Source organism: Mycteria americana, chromosome 2 (assembly GCF_035582795.1).
Source record: "Mycteria americana isolate JAX WOST 10 ecotype Jacksonville Zoo and Gardens chromosome 2, USCA_MyAme_1.0, whole genome shotgun sequence".
Lineage (NCBI taxonomy): Eukaryota > Metazoa > Chordata > Aves > Ciconiiformes > Ciconiidae > Mycteria > Mycteria americana.
The window spans coordinates 36,850,139-36,867,409 of record NC_134366.1 but is presented as its reverse complement, the minus strand read 5'-3'; the positions used below and the strand labels follow the sequence as shown (position 1 = coordinate 36,867,409).

General features: G+C 38.1%; 1 protein-coding gene across 5 annotated transcripts in view; it reads right to left on the bottom strand.

Moving 5' to 3' along the window:
- PALS2 (protein associated with LIN7 2, MAGUK p55 family member) overlaps positions 1-17,271 on the bottom strand; it is a 63,102-nt gene that overhangs the window by 44,244 nt on the left and 1,587 nt on the right. Inside the window, exon 2 of one of the 5 annotated variants that reach the window (XM_075492999.1) lies at positions 3,441-3,525. The exons of 3 other annotated variants lie outside the window; for them this stretch is intronic. The gene's annotated coding sequence lies outside the window, so the exon portion shown is untranslated. Of the gene's footprint in view, positions 1-3,440; positions 3,526-17,271 lie in introns of those variants that run through there. One more of the 5 variants, XM_075493000.1, reaches the window with a different exon arrangement.

The following is a 17,271-nucleotide window of genomic DNA, read 5'->3' as shown; positions in this document are numbered from 1 at the left end:
AATTACTGTTGCACAAGCCAAGTTCGGCACATCTTCAGTTCAATTATTTTCTTTTTTTCAAAAGAAGGTCTGGCAAATGCAAAGACAGCTGAACTCTTCTTCTTGGACAGTTCACACCACTGCAAAAGTTAATCAAAGAATACAGTCTATCAAGGCTTTTTATCATTTTCTGAGACAGGTAAATTGCTGTAATAGCTGAACGCAGAAATTTTTAAAACTACAACTTTTACTTATATTTCATTATCTCTTTTATGACATGTTTTCTTGGAAAAATGAGGCCATGATGGAACTTGGCTTTTTGAGTGCATCTGAAACATGAGAAAGTCTACAGAGGGGAAAAAATTAAACAAATTTTAAGATTGTTTCTTTCTAGACTCCAAACTGCAACTGCTGTTTCTTAAAAGCAGTTCATACTTATCCTCATATGCTAACTCTCTTCAATACTATTTATGGTGAAACAATAAAAGCCACAGACTCTCTTGGTTTTGACCAAAGCCCTTTGTTCTATTCTTTCCCCCACTGCTTAGGGGTCTCAGAGAAAGGGATGGGAGGAGAGAAGAGAGGAAGATGTTAGCACAAGCAGCACCTGACTGAGCCAAGAACCTCATTGGTTTTTGACAATGGAACCTCTCAGATTCGCACAAGTTTCTAGGCCCAGTTACTTGGGTATCAGTAGTCAGAATTACTTAGAATATAATGTCATCAGCAGAGAAGAAGTGGAGAGGACTCTCGAAATAGCCTATTACAGTCCTCCCATGTACAATGAGAAATGGCAGGTTAGGGACCATGATACTTCTCCATCCCCAGCCTTGGAATTCCACTGCAATAGATAAATAATTCCATGCTTCAGCTTTTCCACAAGAAGGTTTTATGAAGTCTGGGTCCTGACCTGGAAAAGAGTAATTGCTTTGCCAACCATCTTCAGCATGGAAGTTAAGAGGACTGTCTCATCACACTAAATGAGTTCTCAGAGCAGTCAGTCCCATCCATAGTAGTTTCTGCTTATTATACTTCCCATTAAAGTCCTCTTTACCAGGACAGTATTGGGGTGAGAGATATATAAAAAGGGAGCAATGTACCCTCCTATGGATAAATTGGTTCTTTGGACACAACTAGCTTTAAGATTGCAGAATAATTTAACATGAAGTTACCCTCAAGTTCCCAAGTGAACTTAAAAGGGCAGCGATGTCTTTTTCCGTAATGCTACGATACCCAACATCTTCTGGGTGTTACAAGGTCAAAAAAATATTCATGACATTCATAACTACTGGCAACAGAGGAAACAAGTACTATCTCAGCAGACCGGTCACACAGCACACACAAAGCAGTAAGAATCAAATAGATGGAGTAGTATTGGCTCATGCAAACGGAAGTTAAATGGCCACATTCTTCCTCATAATTTTGAAAAGTCTGAAACAAAACATAGTCTAAGAATGGATTTTCAGAAAATGTAAATTCCTCTTGATAGAAAGGCAATCAACCTGTTTAGTTGTTTTTTCAAATAATTGGCTATATTTCTTTCATTTTCCACTACATTGTTCCTGGAGACATGCCCAAAACCCAAGTGAAATCTTGATTCTGCTTCAACTTTTCGGATACCGTCTGCTAACATGGCCCTCAGCACACCTGCACACATTCCACTTGTCATGTGGTGCAAGAACAAGTCTTATACTCAGGACAGAATCTGGTTGTCTGTCTCTCCTCAAAGAGCAGCTGAGATTTTTAAGCAGCCCAAGCTTGCACTTCCCTAAATCAACAGATCCTGATAGCCCAGCTACAAGCATCCTATGTCAGCTACATGCCTGTGCAAAGCTGCAAGGTAGCACGCTGGACTTCGGCTTGCTTTTTGGTCCAGTTGGGAGGGGAAAATAGCTTGAGGAAACAGATATAAAGCAAACCACATGCAGGTAGACTGCCAGAACACCTGTCCCTGGACAGATCCAATGGCACACTAACAAAGCCACAAGCCCAGCAGGCTGTTCACAGCCAGGCAAGCACTCACTGGATTGCTGGTCCACTTACTAGCATTAGTCTGCATGTAGAGATCCATTAGAAGCATCAGATCTTCATGTTGAAACTTCCTTTGGAATACTCAGTTTGGAAGAGACCTTAGCAATAATAATAGCACTCTGCTTGGAAAGGTATCTTTTTATTCTCATTAATATAATATGCTTTCCATAAATCGAGCTTACTGATGGCACCGAGTATTTCTCTACAGAAACTTGCCATGGTAGCAAATAGCAATGACACTTGATCCCGTAAGAAGGAATTTGTGTTCAATGACTGAAGCAGTTGAAACATGAAAGAAGCTTTCTCAATTGCAGAAACTCTGGCACAGTTTCTATTTTTCTAAACAGTGTCAGGATTTAAATACCACATCACTTCTCAGCATAAGTTTTCAGACCCAGACAAGCCAACTTTCACACAGAAGGAATCAACACTTTCTTTTTAATACCAGAGAGACTGGTTTGAATGAGGTCCTGCCAGTAGTTCAAAAAAGAAGCCAAGTCTCTGTATTTAAAAATCCTTTTCTCAAATTCATTACCATCCCCCTGTACAGAACAATGGACATCAAGGGCTACGAAGAAAAGAAGATACAATCAAGCATGCATCACACTGGCCTAACATAGGATTAAATTATGGCTGAAAGAGTAGAGAATTAAATAGTCTGGTAATAATTTTTTTATATAGATTTGAAGTACTTGAAATTCACAGTGCAATTACATAAATTTCACATATGCTCAAAACTGTGATTTTCCTCTGCGTAATAAATGAATTGTTAACATATTGAACAAGTTTAAGTAGAGTACACCAAGGAACGTTGTAATTTCCTGGTCTCATGTGCCTGTTATACTTTCCTTGCTCCGACAATACCTGTAAACCCGCACTCTGGCTCCATGTAACTCCTCTTATATTATACATACATACTTGACTACAGGAAGGGAAAGAAGTGCAGGAAGAAAGGGGACATGCAGATATCCAAACTTAAGATTGTACATATCCAAAATAAAAGATTGGGCACATGAACTATGATTCAGAAACAGCAATTCAGATTTTCACTATCTGCAATGAATTGAGTTTTGTACCAATGGATTTTACACCTCTTTAGACTCAGTCTTCTCTGTTCCTACAGGTAGTGAGTCCAAATAAAATTAAGCATTATGAAATCCACTGACTGCCTCAAGACAAACAACAGAGTTCAATTACCCACGTACTATTGCTGTGTATGACAAATGTCAAATGGGAGTTCCAAGACAGTTATTTCATCTTAAAGCCAAAAGTAGTCAATGGCCCATACTCAGTAGTATAACACATGGCAAAAGAAAGAGCCTAACTTAAGTACAAAATGAAAAATATTTTCATCCATTCTGAAGACAATACTGACTAACAGCAGGAAACTGTAGAACCCTTGCCCTAAAGGATTTTCACCAAAGACTTACAGATAAAGCACTGTCTGTCAGTTTTCCTAATTCTTCTTTAACCAAGTCCATCACTCAGCAGACAGTTCTTTTTCTAGACAGATACCTGGACCTAAACAGATATCTTTTTGTGAGAAAGGAACATTCATGCAATGTTGTATGAGCACATATGTCAGATATCTCTTGATTTAAAGTATCAGGAAGACTATCTTAAGTTCAAGACTTAATAAAATTAATAAATCAGTAAAGTAATTCTACCAGTCTTGCTCTTCAGTTATGGGGCTTTCTAAGAACAGGCGGATACAGGTTTTTCTGTATGATAGATAGGGAAAAACAATGCAAAGACTGACAAGAAGACAAGTGCATAGTGCAGCACAAATTTGCTAGTTCAGCAGAGCTGCAAGACTCTACCATAAATTTGAAGCATGGAAATATCACTGCAACTGCATCTGAGACATTCTTGCTTTCCCTAAAAATTTTTACTTGAATCTACAGTGCTAACAGCAAAGCCAATGCAACATACAGTGTCCTATGATTTTTGAGGAAGGGAAATAGATTCCATAAAAGACACACACTACAATAAGAGCAGCCCAAACAAACTTACAGACACAGCACTTCTGCCACCTTGTACAAAGATGCCTCTAAGAAAAGAACTAGCTGATTTTAATCCTTTGAAGGTTTTTGTTGGATTATATTTTTGGGAGGGGTGGAAAATATATTTTAATGAGTTTAATCACCACTGAGATGCAGAAATTCAAGATCATCTTAGTGTCAGGTTATCTCTCATGGTTTTTTTGCAATCATCTGTTTTGTACATTTCCAAATTATATCAGCCATCATAACACACACACATGCACACACACCCCAACATCAGCGTTTACAACATTTAGCCAAAATTTAAACCCTACCGTACACAGAAAAGCTGGTCATCTCTCGAACACAGAAACGAGTAAAATTTTGTTTGAGGCCCAAAAGTCCTGAACACCTATTTCATAGTGAATTATTTGGAAAGGTATTGAATAAAAGGCAAAAAATGGCTGGAAAGTAGGCAACACATTATGATGAAGTTAGAAAAACTAGATACAGTAAAAGGAGTGGCTCAGAAGGAAAAAGGAAAAGATGTAAGATGGCTTACAGCATGTTCCAGCTGACAGCCCAGGAACCACACCTGGCCTGTCATTTTTGCACACAGTCTAGCACTAAAAGATAGTGCCTTCATCATGCTGGAAGGGGTAGTGTTTAAATGGGACTGCCACCTGCTCCACCTGTCTTCATGTATACAGCCTGGTACTTCTATCTGGAAGATGACATTATGCTTCCTACTCCTTCCTTGATGGGAAAGAGAGGGAGGTTCCCAAAGCTGAGTAGGTTCAGCTTGCCACTCGTTGTGCTCCTTTTTCAGCTTACTGCCTTAAAAAAAGTTTGTTAGACAATATTACGGAGAAGTGGGATTCACTAAAATATTACTGAAATTATTTAAGTGTATGTTCAGCTGCAAGCAGGTAGGTAGTCCCAGTGACTTCAAAGTTAAGGCATCTGTTAAAGTTGTTTTTGGGAATTAGGCCAGAGAAAAAGAACAAAAAGGAAGGAAGTGACCTACGTGAATGAAAGACTCATTCTGAGGTTTATATGTTCAGACACCCTCAAAAGAAGCTGATAAGAGGTATTTGCATATATTTCCTTAAGTACAAACTGTGAAACATCACATAGTATAACTCTTGATTAACCCATTTGGTTCACAAAGGTTATTCATACTCATATATGCTCAAGATTTTTTCCACTATTCTTCCATTCACTGCCTATTTCTGTTCACCCAAGAAAGTACTCCTCCTGTTTCCTAAGTATACCCAAATGCTTAAAAAATAGAGTAGAGACTAAAACCAAAATGGCGGCTTAGCTGTATTAAAAGGATCGGTAACTTGATTAAAAATAATCTGTGCTATAGACATTTAGAGATCTTTCTAACATGTTTAAATTCCATTTTAAAAGATCGCCAGGATCTAGAGTCCTGATGACTCTTCACTTCCTTTGCCTTTCTTCATCTTAACTCAGTCAGAAGCTGCCAATGAACTCTAAAAACTACGTAATACAAGCTTTAGCAGGATTCTGATTTTGGTCATAGATAACCAAGTATAGTAATTCTAGATAATATTAGCTGAGATTTATGATGCATTCAACATCTTCAGATGCACAACAGTATTTCTGGGCATCACTTCAACAGACGATATTCAATGTACAGCTGGTAAATTTTACTCATCTTTTTTCTCCTATTTCTGTACAAGAAGTATATGCATGCTGCACTTTACCTCAATTTTCTTCCAAAGGATCTATTTCTTCAGCAAGAGAAAAGAGAAGTCTAGTCAAGCCTCACTTTCAAGACATCAGAAGATTAAACTATAGCTATTTTTGAGAGTGGAAGTTAGATATACCATTGTTACTTCTCTGAGCAAGACGTACCAGTAAGTTAGAGGAAGACCTGCCCTCCTGGTGCAACTTGGGATAAGAAAAGTTGGTCAATTTTTTCTGAACTTGCGATTTTGAAAAATGCAATTTTTTCTGCATTATTTCTAAACTACAAAAAACAGCTCAATTATTTGTTTTACCTATTGCTATCAAAATCTCTTATCCCAGGAAGAAACAGCACCTCAAAAATCCTACATCAAGTTCTTGGTAATGGAATTGCTCTTACTTTTATACACTTCCCAACTTATGTCAAGCCTGAGAACTTCTAAATTCCACTTATTCCAAACTAAGGGTTTGCCAGTGACTACACTTCTTGTTCAAAGGCAGTAAGAAAGTCACCCTGAAAAAATATTTTTTTAAACATTTTTAGAAAACTATATTGGGACACTGCTTCTGTATCACCTCTTCAACTGACTGACGAAAGGATCAAACACAAGAACCTTGACTTTTACCAACAAGTGTGAAAAGATGAAATACTGAAAAGCGAAGAGGAAAGAGCTCTTTACATCTCTCTGGGTCCTTGTCATCACATTTTTGACAAGTAACAGAAACTATTTCTATAGCACTATGCCTCTATTCTGTATGGCAATCACTGCTTGGATTCTAAGATCTCATATCAAGCTGATTGCACAGAACAAAATACATCTCCTGTTCACTGTTAACACAAGATGGTCTAGAAGTCCTGACTCCATCTTTCTTACTTGCATCAGAGGACTGAACCAAGAAGCTTAAAAGTCACTGGGTGTTACCGTAAACTTGGAAGTGTTTTCCAAGTGATACTGAATATAACAAACTGCTAGCTACCTGCAGAATGACTGAAGTGAGTGGAAGATGAGCCAGTTGCTACAGTTTGTTCCCAATTCTGAGTATAGATATAGGACAATGTGAAGAGGGACTTTAGGAAGAATGTTTTTTAATCACAGCAATCTAAAACAGATCACCGTTTCCTTATTATCTATGCATTTCCACAGATCAGTTGAAGATCTGTTTCCAAGAACAGGATACCATACTGTCAGTCTGACTTGAAGGAGTATTTCTATTGCTAATCTGGAAGTCTTTCCTTTAGCTTCAGATGACCACCTGTTATCAGCACAGACATGTAAGTTCAAAGGACTCTTATGACCAACCAACCCAAAATTCAAACTATTAAAATGTTCTTCATTTAGCCCGATCACACTGTATCTTTCTGTGTTTATTAAAACCCCACACTGAGGGAAGAACCACCTTTAAAGCCCCACCAAGATCTTGGCCAAGGCTAGGACCACCTTACGCAGGGTGCCTGTGTGGAAGATGGGATCAGAAGGAACACGTCACACAGCAACAGTCAGATTTCTGGACAGCAGGTAAATATGTAAACAGGCATACAGGCACCAGTGCTTGGAGGCTAAACTTCTATTTCTTCTGTTCCATCTGGACACGTCATTAGGCAGAATGGAGCAATGGCCAACCAAAGAACAATCTGTGGGTATCCTGGTCAGTCTGACATGCTTCCTAAACTACGTATATGGGTAATCATTAATCCGTTGCAAACTTACCACCAGTTCTATTACAAAAACAAGAACTAGTACTGGCTCAATCTTCACAGCAGGCTACAATGATACACATATCACATCTCAGTTATCAAGCACTCCAGAGAAAATCCATGTGAATTATTTAAAGAAACTAAAGAGTAATCCAGTCCAAGGATAACAGTTTCTCATGTTTAATCAAACAGACCTCCAGTGGACAGTAGCAATTTATATATGAATACCAGTCCATGAAGAAGTTGAGTCTAGTTTTGAAATGGAAGCATCTTGAATAGTAAAAGTACACAATATGAATTACTTAACCCACAAATCTCATCTGGTTTAAAAAGTCTTCAAATTAAACATTAGTTGGATTCTGGGAGATCACCTGGGGAAAATATCATGTATGCTTACTTTGGTTTTATACTTTCCTAGACACCTTATGGATGCTGGGCTTTTTGTTTACAGACAAGACAAAAATGCCCTCTTTTTATGTATGTATACATATATGTATGTATGTATACAGCCATACACACACATACAAACAAAAATTTTTTTTTTAAAAGAGCATTTAATGTACTGCCAGCTCCAACCCATTACTGATAACAACCCTGTTCAGTTCAAATGAGTAGTATCTCAACATAGAACAAGATCACATCAAACAGGAGAAAGGTCCTGATGCAGGGTCTTTCTTCAGTGCGATATTAATGAGTAGGAATCTTTTTCTTACAGGCAGCCATATCCACAGCTGCCTACCTGTGCCTGGTATTTTAGATAGATCCTCTTGCACTTATACTGGCTCCCTAATGACTTGTAGAAAAGCAGAGAAAGAGAAAGGGTGGCAAATGTGTTATCTTTGTTGTCTGCAAGGGGACGGACTTTCTGGAGACCTTCAGTCTTACACCTTTAGCATTATCAGTTATTCTGCTGTCTTAGTTTTCAATCTCCTCCGCAAAGCAATCAGATCTTTTTGGAAGCTGTTAATGTGCAGGCCCAGGGCAATTACATAAGATGTTATTTTAGTCATGAACAACACATTAAATTTTGGATTCTGCCACTGTTGCAGATTAGCACAGTGAAATTATTCACCAGTTTTTGGCTAATGATGTCTAGGCATTTGGGGACCATGATACGCTTCTTTATCCCTTTCTGGAAGCTCTATACTCAGAAGGCTATCCAGACACTAAATTTTCTGGCCTCAGCTCCTTCTCATCAAGAGACATCCATGTCTTCTGTCTTCTTGAAAATCTGCTCAGAGATAATGTTAATAGGAGCTCCTGATAGATACTGAATGGTTTCAGAAGTTGCATTGCAAGTTGGAAAAAGGATATGGAGTTAGATGGACCTTCGGTCTGACCCAATGACAGTGCTTGTTATTTGAAAACTTACCGTATTGAAGAGCACTGAAATACTTTTAGGTTTGTAATGGACTCAAGTGTTATGTAGCTAGGTGTAGGACTTCACTGACAATGCAAGTAACAAGTTTTACCCATTAACATTGCATTTAACAAACAAATCTTGCATTAGTATATAACGCTCCTACACTGTGATACCAGATGCCAACTACAGAATTAAAATGAACTGCCTCTACAGATATCCTGGCTAGTCTTGTATTCAACACAAACAGGAAGTCATGTCCTGAGACCTCAAAACACCAAAGATTTCCTTCTGCCTATTTCAAAACAGCACTATATTCTCAAACAATGAGGTTCACTTTCAAATTCATCTTTGTAGATTTCTCTAATCTAATGCTTAAGTGCATAGCTGCTTCTTAAAGTAAGTAAAATCCAAAGAGAAACAGACCATTTATATAAAATAATTTGCATTTTGGAATTAGTGTCCCACCATGGTTCACAATGATCTATCCAGAGAATTGCACTTCCTGCTGAAGTTCATGAAGAAAAATGGGAAAAACATTTTCTTGACTGTAGTACCTCCCAAGACTAACTCTAGTCCTCTGTTTATTTCATACTGACTGGCTTTCTGCCCCAAGGTTTTGTAATAGAGGTAAAATGTAGTAACTTGTTTTATTCACGCAGCTTACTGCCAAACTACTTGAAAAGTTTGCAAACCCAGAACTCTGGAAATTCAGATTGAACAAAAACATTGCTCTAGCTAGACTTACTGAAATGTCACAACTGAAAGATTTAGTGTGCTTACTCTCTGCTTATTAACTAAATATTTCCGGTATTTCCAAATTAAGAAACTACAACTGAGACTAAGTGAATACAACATAAACTCCAGGAGTAGAGCAGGTATCTATCTGGAGAAAATAAAGTTACAGGTAAAAAAAAGTTAATGTTAACCTTTAAAATGCAAGTAATCTTAGCTATCCCAGTCTAGTAATAAAGAAGAATAGGAAGCATTAAAAGTGATCTGAATTTTGAAGTAATTACAGAAAAATAAAACTCAAGGTATTAACTCACCCTGGAGGAAAAACCAGAGTAATCTAACTCAAACTAGTCTATGGCTGTCCAGAGAGATTACCTTCTGGAAGTACAGTAATTATATTTGTAAAGTAAAATCACTTATGCCTGGGATAGGGAGGCCCAAGGGATTTGGTTTTTTTTTTGAAATGTGCAAAAGCTTCATAATGGCATGAATACTGAGAAAAGAATTTTGTGTACAAAAGTACACATTCTGTGTAATGGTCTTTTTTGGTGGTGGTAAACAGATATGTGTAACCTGTAAGACTGTAGAACACCAGATTTCAAGCACGAACAGCCATATAGTTCCAGTTTTCCATATAGTACCCATCCATTCTAAGCTAAGTAGCAGAGTGTTTTGGAACTTCTTGCAAAAGCACTTCTTGCCAAATTTGTAATTAGACTAATCTTTATAACTCTAAAGAAATTCCTCCTGGTTGCACTGAAAGTTTCTCTATATAGGTTTTTGCCAGCACCTTACAAATGAGATTACTTGAAAAAAAAGAAACACTATATTCTTATGAGCTTTAACTTACTTAATAGTCCACATAAAGTGTTTTAATTCAACATCTCCCGTTAACAGCAAGACCTAACAGCACCATTCTGCCAGCCTCACTGTGATACAAAACTGTCTCAAAATAGTTTTGGTGGCTTTATGGAGAAATAAGATGTGTGGTCAAACAAGGCCTACCTTTATGTCTTGTCTACAAAAAAGAACTTTACTAGGAGCCAGAAGCTCAAGTTTTGAACAGTTAAAAAGAAACAAAGTGAAACAATACCAGAAGCTTGGAATCAGGTATGAAGCATTCACTTCTCAAATTTCAAATGACTTACGACAATACATCTTGAGACTTTCCACTTCATTAGGAGTCCAGCTGCTGAACAGTCCACCCTTCTCTTTTCCATTTCCTATTCATTAGTATCAATGAAGTACTTCCTGCTGGAGACCCCTGTTCAACAGTTTTACTGTTGCTGCTTACAGCTTCCCTGAACTGTAATAGCATGGAATCTGACCTAAGACTGAGAACTGTGTGGTAAACTTGGTAAGAACTACGCATTTCCTTCTGCTGCTGTTTAGTTAGTCTGTGCTGTTTGCAGAGCTATTTGTCAAGATTTGGCAGTTAAATGCGTACGCTTCAATTCATAGCTAATAAATTCCGTTCAACAGTAAACTTGGATGCTTCCAGGCGACAGCACAAAAAGTCCCAGCAAATAGAATGCAGCGACTTCCCCAAGCAAGAGACTACTGGATGGGAGATTCACTTTTTGATCCAATTACTAGACCAAGATTTCTAAGTGCATCAAGTTTTGGCTACAGTGGATTTTTTTTTTTAAAATGTATTTAGCTACTTACTTGTTAAGTAGCACCGGCTTATTTATCACTCTACACAGCCACGCAAGCAGGCACCCATACAAAACTAGCGGGCTCCTGTCACGCACCCGCAGCCGCAAGCGCGGCTTCCCCGGGCACTTCCCCAGCTCAGGCGTCACAGCGCAACCGCTAGAGGGCGCGTCCGAGCTACGTTTCTGCCGAGACCCAGGAGGGGCTCGGCCGCACGCTGTCGGGACTGGGAAATCACACAACAAACACACCTCCCTACACCTCTTCACAACACCCAAAGCCTCTTACCCTTTCACCAGTCTGCACGCCCAGTTACCCTCCCATCCCAAGAGCAAGATTTCTAACAATGTCTTGATCCCCAAGACCTACATCTTGGTGGGGGGAGACAGACGGATGGATGGATGTTTCGCTACGTAATTATGTGCCAAACTTAAGAGACAATTCAACTGCCAACTCTTCAGTGCTCTCCTACCCCTTTCCTAACGTTTCTTTTACTGTATTTATTGCCTGTCCTCAAAAATGCCTGAACATTTCTCCCTTCTAGCATTGGGAACATGAAATGGACATGATCCCTGCAGGCAGCAGAAGCAGGATGAGGGTTCTCAACCATCAGCCAGAGCAACTCAAGCACAGTCATTACCTCTATGAGACCAGCCAATGTTACAGAAGTGCTGTTTAAAACCCAGTAACACTGGTTACCAGTTTGTCTTGCTTCCCAAAGAACAGTGACTCAAATATAGTGTGTCCATTTTATCACTCTTGAGCCAAGACATCTATGAGATTACCACAGAGCTAATGACGGACAACTCCTCTCACACAACAGGTTCATGCCAAGGTTAAATTTTATCTCTGCAGCAAGTGGGCCACCCCGGAGAAAGCTATGAAAGAATGAAACAAAAATCACAGAGCCAGCCCAAATACCACTAGTGTTTCACTTCATAAATAAGTTTCACTTGAACACTGCTTTAAATATCACACATAGCAATGTACACAAAATAAAGAGTTTGTCCTCAGAGGGAGGATCACATACAACAAATGCCAATTACATCAAGCAACATGCTTCTGGAAGTTGCTCAAATACTACATAGATTAAATCTGTATAAGAGAGCTTCACTGATCAGAACTGACCAAATCAAGCACTGCTCATCCCATTTTGCTATTGCTTACCAAATCTAGTGTAAGCAGCAAAACTGTACCAGTAGATCTAGGAAGAGTGACTGAACATCTGCATGATTTGCATTCAGATGACTGGCTTACAGTCATACACTCTATAAACATTAAGTTTCACTTAACAATTTCTCCCTGCCCGCATGTTCGTTACCAATGAATGCATAAACTGAACTTTCAATTGTTAATTACACCTCCTCCTCCTGCACTTCCAGTGACCCGAAAAATGCAAGTGAAGCTGTAAGAAGCAGTATGACTATGGTAAACTTAATATCATTCAAGCAATTTCTGTCCAGCAACACTGTGCTTTGCTACAGCACAATAGTTCACAATACACTAAGCCAGAATTGCTTGGAAAGGTGAAATGAACTTTTCGCTCATTTCATTCACTACGCTGCAGTTTGCCTTCCCAGTTTCAGAACACGCTGTATAAGCAGTTTCATCTCGCCAGAAAGACTTCTGTAAACTTCAACAGTGGATCAGGAAAGGCATGGGATGGAATTTTAGTAAGAAGATATGTAAAGGCTGACTTACCAATTGGCCCACTGACTTGTTAAAAAAAATAAATCAATGTCACATAAAAAGTTATTGAGATGTTTTATATACAAAACATCTCACATGATAGCTGCATGCATATCTCCAAACATAACATTGGTAACTAGTGAATGAACATGGAATCAAGGTTTTTTTTTTAAATGTATCAAGGAATGTAATAACACAGTCAGAATGGCTGATACATTTTTCTTTCATTCCCCTACAGGTTTACTTGTTGAGTGCTCCCCTACAATAACATAATCATGTTATTAGTCTTAAGAAAAACCTTTACCCTATCTTTTTATCCTCAGTCTATTTACCCTGTGTATTTACCCTCAATCTCCCTTTCTCCACCCTGCGTTTAGATATTTTTAAAATGGTATCACTTTAACTTTTCATTAATGCACGTTTGACCACTGGGTGGAGATAAGGCTTTAACTAGAAAACTAAAACCAAACTATTTGAGTAGCCACTCTTACTACAGAAATAATATTTGAATGCCAACACTGTCACAGCAAAAGAGGCTTAAATGAACTATCTTAAAATAAAAATTTAAACCATTTTTCTTACCTCCTAATTTTCATTATTTCAACAGTACCTTGACAAAATGTTTGGAATCAAAAAGTAAAGGCTTAAGCTTATTTGAAATCAACAGTTGTGCCTCCACCTACTGGAAAAGTGAATTTAACTGAAACAGTAATTTGATCCTTTGAGATCTGGGTAAGCAAAAGCTATAGGAAGCAATGTTTTTGTGTAAGATGCAAAGAATTGGTCGCCCCCCCCCCCCCCCCCCAAAAAAAAAAAAAAGTCTGCAGAAACCACTGACATTCCTTGCAGTCAGCATGGATTTCACGAGGTTCCTACTCTCAAAGAGTTGCTTGTCAGAATGCAAAACTAGTCAATACTCTTAAAATAAGTAATTTCTTATTACTTAATTTCTTAAATAACAAGTAATTTCTTAAATAGCATTTGTTGCCAGTGAATCTGAAATGTCATCTAATTTAAATATCTTGCTCATTTCCACCATGCTTTCATGAGCCCTGGACACCAGCATTAGAACAAGTTATTTAAATAACCGATGTGCAAAACCCACAGAATGCTTGCTAATATGAAGCATTCTTAATATGTAATACTTTTTTTTAAGCCAAAGAGACCTTGAAAATAATTAAACATGAAGTAAAAGCAGAGAACCTCCCATTTTCAAATTTTTATTTTTATTTTTTAATACAGGTTATGAAATTACTTACCATCATATTAAAGACTCTAATTAACCCAAAATAGGAATGTAAATGTTTTGATATGGAAAAACACCTCTCCTAACCTCTCTTCTTCTTCTCCTTTTTGTCTCCATTATTCTTGTAAGAATGACATCAGCCATAAGTAAATAATTCAGGCTTGCTTTATTCTGAAAAAAGCAATTTTTAAGCCACAGGATAGCACATTAACATCACGATGCTTTGTTTATCCCACTGCAAAACACAACAGTTTTGCTGTAGTATAACCTGAGATCCAACTGCAGATGGTTATAATGACCATGGAATCAGATAATACCTTAACTTAAAAATTATCTTAACCCCTCCCCCCAAAACCTGAACCATTATTCTGACATTTGTTGAACTCAAGATTAGAAAGACTTTAGTCACAAGTGTACTGAGCTAGCCAATAACACCTACTGGTCCAGCTATTTGGCACTGCCTTCTAGCTAGCACATACTTAAATAAAATCTTAGATCGGTTTTAAGCTCTGAAACAATAATCATCTATTATTTATCCTGTGATAAAAAAGTCACATTGACACCTTCCTGTCAATGAAAACAAACCACTACATTCCTCTAATAGTATTTGTGACCGGCACATCTGTGTTTCAGCCTGCCTTTCACATGTCAGCCTGACTAAACTCACTTTTCCCCAGGACCCGTTATGAGCTGCTTCTATTGTGGAGGACAGTAAAACCACTTTCCCTCTCACAGACTCACTCTTAACTCTGCCATCATATTCTACTTCCTATTTCCACACAAATAACTCAAATAGTGTCTGTGCTGCTCCAGTTGCAGGATGTTTCTAAAAAGTCTTTTTTTTACCATATGTGCAAGGCCTCAGCACTGAATTTACTGTGCACTTCCTCCTGGTACAGTAACTTGTTTGGCATGTTAAGAAGAGTTAAGAAGAGATTCTCCCTACACCTCAACTCCTCTGTTGGCTCTCTTTGCCCCAAAAGAAGAAACATGAGCATCTCATTCAAGGCCGGCTCAAAAGAAAAAAAAGAGGGAGAGAGAAAGAATAATCAGCAAAAAGCAAGTTCAGGTGTATGCAGTGTTGGGAACTCATCTGTCCATCCTGTGGTACTCCTCCTGCAGCAAACACTTTCCTCATCTAGTAGTGTGAGCACTACCTCAGCCAACTCCCTCAAATCAGGACGAGTCAATTTTTATCCTTTTTTACTTTAAACACAGGACACAACAGGGCATTTTACTTAAACTTGTGTGAGTTTTTTTATCCTTTCGAATCTTAGGACAGTATAATTCATTCCACATCTGGATGGAGACTGCAACACGTAAAGTACAACCACGGACATTATCACAATCTCAAGCACATACCTGTCTCTTAAGTAAAAAGAAATTCTTCCCCCTTTTCTATAGCATAAGAAAAGATTCACTGATCTACGGATCAGTGTCCTGCACAGAGGATCAAAGGGCACTCACAAGAGCCTGGGACAGTCACATAAAGTCAGAACTTTAAATCACTTATAACTATAGCAGAAAGCACGGTTTTAAAGCAGGACACTAAACTTTTATAAAACTGCATTCAAACTGTAAGTAATTTCTACAAATAAATGCATTTAGAAAAACAGAATGATTCAGGGACTGAGTCACTGTACGAAGAGACTCATGCTAAAGACTCTTTTGCCTGTCATTATGGTACTATAAAGTTTTCCCCAGAACATTGACCTTTGTTTCTGCACATAGAAATACCCAACACACGGACCTAATATCAAGCTGCAGCTTGATTCTGACTGAAGAAGCTGAGTGTTTGAGGACAATTCTCAGATCACATCCTTAACAGCTCAAAATAAAGCCTGCCAAATTATTTGGTAGATTATTTGGTTTTCCTGTTTTTACTGTGGTTAAACATCAACTAAAAATGCCAAAAGTAGTAAGTTATATTGCCTAGATTTCCGTTCCTTTCTACCTCCTGAGGTTTGCATACACAGTAATTCAGAAAAAAAATCAGATTAAAATTTTATGCTTTAAATAAGAAACATCCTAAAACTCAGGGTTTTTGCAGACATTCATCCTCTCTATTAGCCTTCATTAAGACTCCTTCATATTAGCCAGGCATGTTTTCACTACTTCCTTTCTTGTTTTTATTTTATTTTAAAAAACCCAAAACATATGTGATTAAGCCATGATTTAAGTTAATAGCTGCCATTATTTGTTTAAAGAAAAAAAAAGCAACAAGAGGCAGTTCAAGAAAGGTCCAATTGCACATATGTTGCAACAGCTTTTCAATCATTTTAGAGACTTTTAGTATGCACAGTTAGCCCACTAATATAGCAGCAGAACAGACACCATTCCACATAGCTGGTACAGTATACTTGTCAATAATTTCCATATTAAGTAGTTCTTGACAAGGCAGGCTGAAACAGCAGTGATCTGTAGGATCTGAAACAAATGCACGCACCCAGAATTCAAAGAAGCTGAATATACACACTTTTGGTTAGATGCTGAAGGTTCCATAAAAAAACCACCAAAAAAACCCCCAAACCCCAACAATGAAGAGAGTAGTAAAGTGTCTCATCTAGAAAAGACAAAATAAAAAACTAACAATGGCACCAGCATTATGACACCATGCCTCAGTACTGCAGATTTTTCACAGCAACATGGATGTCAGGTAATCTATATAGTGCAATACTTCGAGAACAAAATAAGGAGAGCAAGATCATCAACCCCAAACATTTCAAGGGAGGGAAGAGGAAATTAAAGATTTCTCTGAAGAGTCCTTTAAAAATCACATTAAAATGAGCTCAAACTAGACTCCAATTATCAGCACTTCATTTAAATGAGAATTTTCTCTATGGCATTTTCAAGAAGAATTTTGTGACAGATGTTGCATGGTCCAGTCACTTGTCAAAGTGTTAAAAGCCAACCACCTCAGCAGAAATGAAGGGAAACATTATGATGCTAGTGTCAACTCAACCAGTTTAACAGACACTATCTGTTCAGAAGCAGCATGCTAAGATTTGTTCAAAGCTTCCTCTAGTCCGACATCTATTTATAGCTGCCCGGCCTCTCTACAATTTCTCACAGCCCCTCCTCCTCTCAAAGCCAAGTCGGGGAAGTTTAATGGATATAATCCTGGGCCTTGTGTCGCAAGATGGTGAGAAGATCTGCAACTCTCCTCCAGCAATCCCATGTG